Here is a 4,996-nt window from a genome sequence, read left to right as displayed (position 1 = left end):
TATTGCCAGGAACAAAGAGAATTTTTCCGTAGGGCCATTCAACGATTTTAAAAGGAATTTCCTCCTCTTTCTTTCATCTCCTCCCTTCTCAACCTCTTTCTTTATTTTTGCCTCGTGGGTATGTGATAAGCTACTGTAAATATTATAGTTTCAGTAAAGAAAAAAAGATATTTGATTGATCAAGTGGCATAATTATCATTAATTTCCCAGTCCTCCAACCATTGATATCTGCTGAATCATGAGCTTTTCTGTGAGTCTACTTGATGACATTATTATGAGAATGAGTTTGTATAATATGATTCCTCCTGTTCTACTTCATTGGATGTCAACTCAATACTTTTTGTTTGCAAGGAATTTGTTGGTATCTTTTGCCTACTGATGTGATTAAATATTCATTGTATTACTGTTGTCATTATCGAGAAATTAGACAAAGATATTTGGTTATTTTGCCATGGTTACCAATCTACAGATTGGTGACCATGACTGAAAATAGTTTAAAAGCACTAGATATGACCTTTGCTCAAACAATTCACACTGTCTTCAATGGCTTCTGCCTATTTATTGAAGCAATATTTATTAATTTTTTAAAAATTACTATTGGTTGGGCACGGTGGCTCATGACCATAATCCCAGGACTTTGGGAGGCAGAGGCGAGTGGATCACCTGAGATCAGGAGTTTGAGACCAGCCTGGCCAACATGAGGAAACCCCATGTCTACAACAAATACAGAAATTAGCCAGATATGGTAGCAGGTGCCTGTGATTCTAGCTACTTGGGAGGTTGAGGCAGAGAATCACTTGAACCCAGGAGAAGGAGGTTGTGGTGAGCCGAGATTGTGCCATTGATCTCCAGTCTGGGCGATAAGAGCAAAACTCTGTTTTGAAAAAAATTATTAGATCCAATGCCCTTTAAAAAGTATAATTCAATTGTTCCTGTGGAGACCTAATGTGTCCTTTCTTACAAACTCCTCACACTGTTTTCTGAACCACTCTTTACTGTATTTAAAATCATTAGCTGTATTACTGAAGTCATTTATATGCCTCTGACTCCCCAGTAAAACTCTAAGCTCTAAGTCCTGGGGGTCTATCTATTTAATCTTTATATTCTCAATTGTGTTTTGCCCATAGGATACCATAAATGGTTTTTCAATTGAATAAAATGACTTTATTCTACTTGGTATTCTTTATTTCAATTATGTATGTCTGATAAGTGATTTAATTAGTTTATGTTTTATGATTAAAAACACAAATTCAATATATTCCTAAGGGTTCTTGATTTTCTAAATCTAATGTTCTGTAACTAAAACATTATGTTTGTTTAATTAGCTAAAGAAGAAAAACAATATTACGGCATAAAGGGAAGCAAAGACCATGGTTGGTACATAATTCACCAGAGACATTGGAGTCAGGTAGACTAGCATTCTAATTTGACTCCATCTGTTACTTGCTGTGTGATATATAGTAAGTCACTAAAATTATCTGAACTTTAGTTTCCTCATCAGTTAAATGAGTAAAAGAGGCCCTAGCTTTTTTTTTCATGGTAAAGACTGCTTTATTGGTGACACTTAGTACAAGTCAATAAATATTAATCCTCAAAGAAGAGCTCAGTTATTTATCAGGTTATTGGGCCATAGAGAGCTGAATGAAACTGAACCAAGTGATTGCTGGAATGATTGAAGTCAATGCTGCTTCTTGGGGAAATGAAGCCATAGCCAGCTGATATATGGCACATGCTGTTCTACCAACTGAAAGAATCATGGTGGCTCTATACAGGAGGACATCAGCTACCCCACTCTTTAGATAAACTGGGATTCCATCATCCCCCTGGAACAGCTTTTGTTTCTCTGGAAATTTATTTTTAAAATGCCTGTGGGAAGCAGTGTTTATGGTCCTCTGCCCAATCTGACAAAGAGCCAGCAGATTTTGCAGTGTCTTGGCTCAGTTGGCCCTACTTTTTGTGGTTGTTAAGATCAAATGACTTAGTTAATTAATTGTGATTTTTCACATACTAAACAAATCCTAGGTGTTATTATCCCTGTGAATGTTTGACATTTATGAATGTTCTCCTGCAACGTTGACAGAGTAAATTTTAGTAAATGTCCTACCTTAGTCACCTCATTGTTCTCAACTCCTGACACATGGCTTACTTACTAAATCTTTTCAGGACAAACATAAAAAGGAGGAAAAAACAAAGGAAACACAGAAGTGGGGAAAAAAACTAAATTGTATAATAAATTAATTTCAGATCTTCAACAATAATGGAAATTCTGCTATCTATAATAAGGTAAGTTCTATAATGTTTAGAAGTCATTTTTTCTACAATATGATATGAAGATCTATGTCTGTCCAAATGCATGAGTTTATATTCATAATTTGATAAGAACAACAGTTTCTCAAATGTGCATCAAGTGCATGTTAAGTGGGATTAGAATTCCTTGTGTTCCCTGAAACACATAGATTTAAACATGTTCTTAATCTATAAGCTGAATTCATAAGGAAGATAAAACAGTATTTTTTTCTTTCTATTTTTTTCACTATCTTAACAAACCTAGTTCTGTGGAAAATATGCAAAAAAATTATTTAAATCCCACCATATTTTCTATTTCAGTCTGCAGCATGACAAGAAGGATGAAGGGAATGCCAGTTTGGAAAGGCTGACTTGGTGGGTAAGCAGCAGACAGTGGGAAGAGACAGAGTGTGACAGTAATCCCTCTATTTCTGGTTCAGAGGCTTCCAAAGAAACAGGACTTGAAAGCAGAGAAGAAAAACTGTCAGGAGCTTAGAGACATCTTCGTGTCATGCATCAAAAAACAGCTTGAGGAGTCAGACACATTCTGCTACTTGCTACCCGAATGTTGTTGCAGAGGTTACTTCAAAAACTCAACTCCTCAGTTTCCTCCTCTGATAAAGGCACTGATAATCCTCTCTTTTCAGAGGAAAGCTGAGGATGAAGTTATATATGGGAGAACACCTGGTATACACTTAATGCATATGACTTTTCTTTCTTTACTCTTTAAAGTGGAAAGACACTCAGGAAAGACAAACTAGTAGCTGCCGTTGGGTCTGTAAGCAGATCTTACTTGCAAGATAAGCTTCTGGCTGCTGGATTTAGAGGAAGAAAGGCTGGAGAAATTCTCACAGTGAAGTGACAGAAATCCTAGGATTTGATTATATTTCTAGATGTTCTTATGAATCTAAGAAGATCCAAATTGTGTTGAAAAAAAAAAAGCCTCCTACACTTGTCTTAATTAAAAAAAAAAGTTTAAAATGAGATGCAATGAGTTCAGCGTATTTGTCAGAATTCTCTAGAGGGATAGAACTAATGAAATATATATCTATATATCTATATCTATGTCTATCTGTCTCTCTCTCTCTCTATATATATATATATATATACCTAATAAACTCCTCTTCATATATATATATATATATATATATGTAGTTATTACCTAATAAACTCCCCTTCATATCTATCTATAGATATCTATTTATAGATATCTATAAATATCTATAGATAGATAAATATAAAGGGGAGTTTATTGGGTATTAACTCACATGATTACAAGTTCCCACAATAAGCTGACTGCAGGCTAACGAGCAAGGAGAGACAATCCAACTTTCAAAATTGGAGATCTTGGAGTCTGATGTTTGGGGCCAGGAAGCATCCAGCACCAGAGAAAGATGTATGCTGGGAGGCTAAGCCAGTCTCTCCTTTTCACTTTTTTCTGCCTTCTTTATACTTGCTGGTAGCTGATTAAATTGTGCCCACCAGATTAAGGGTGGGTCTGCCTTTCCAAGTCCACTGTCTCAAATGTTAATCTCCTTTGGCAACACCCTCACAGACATACCCAGGATGAGTACTTTGGATCCTTCAGTTCAGTCAAGTTGACCCTTAGTATTAACCATCACAATTCCATCTCTTGTCAACTTGAACACATACACATCTCCTGAGATCATACACAATCTTCAAATAAAGACAGTAATAAGGTCATAATTACACCTAACATAATACAACTTTCATTCATACAACCGGAAATGCACCAATTCCCAATTCAAATGCTATTACATAAACTTAACAATACTTAAATGTTGATATTAAGTCAATAAATCTTATGTCACATGATAAAGGAAAAGGAAATAAATTTTTTTTAGTACAAGTGTATTGTACACAAATATGTTTTTAACAAAAGAAGGAAGAAATACTCATGACAGTTACAGTCCTTGTTTCTGCAGCTAGTTGCTGGTCGTAGTCAGTATTGATGACTACCTTCTACTAACCATCGGCAAGCACCTCAGCAAATCTTTTTGTTGTTGTTGTTTGTGGTGGTGGTGTGACCCAAACATTCCTGAGGGGTTTGGACCATACCAGACTGGGTTGTTATAGCTTCCCATTGATTTTTGGTAATACTGAGATACCCTAAGGGATCTCCTGTATTCCTTGCATACTCTTCCTTACCTCTGTTATAGAGTAGTAGACTGTTTTCATCTCGATGTTCCAGGTCAACCACCCCAGCCAACACTGTAACTCTCTTAGCCTGTTGACTTAAAAGTAGGAGGAGCCCAAAGTGTCCAGGTGGCAACTTTAACTTCCAGTTTAATGGAATTGTTGTTTTGTCTCCTGGTGGCACTATTCCTCCCCCTGGGACTCAGACCTCTAGGTCAGCAGAACGTAATGTGGCAGGAACAGGAAGCAAAAATTTTGCTAGTGGATCACTAGCCGTGACGGTGAGTGGTGCCACTTCCACTTCCACCCCTTGATTCCTGGACCCATGAATTCCGCTGTAGGAAAAACAGTACCATATATTGAATGCTGATTCAGAGCATACATAGCCTTCTGGAGAACTTTGCCCCAGCCCTGCAAAGTATTGTCACTTAGTTGGCATTGTAATTGTCACTTCAAAAGGCTCTTCCACCATTCTGTCAATTCTGCTGCTTCAGGATAATAGGGAGCATAATAAGTCCAGTGAATTCCATGAGCAGGAGCCTATTGTTGCATT

At 36.8% G+C, this 4,996-nt stretch overlaps 1 pseudogene; it reads right to left on the bottom strand.

The window, feature by feature from the left end:
* Window positions 1–1,619: 1,619 nt before the first annotated feature.
* LOC118150494 (cytochrome c oxidase subunit 7A2, mitochondrial pseudogene) lies at window positions 1,620–4,485 on the bottom strand (annotated as a pseudogene).
* Window positions 4,486–4,996: the final 511 nt, after the last annotated feature.

Source organism: Callithrix jacchus, chromosome X (genome assembly GCF_049354715.1).
Source record: "Callithrix jacchus isolate 240 chromosome X, calJac240_pri, whole genome shotgun sequence".
NCBI lineage: Eukaryota > Metazoa > Chordata > Mammalia > Primates > Cebidae > Callithrix > Callithrix jacchus.
The sequence above is the reverse complement of the archived record's forward strand: the minus strand, read 5'-3'. Positions and strand labels throughout refer to the sequence as shown.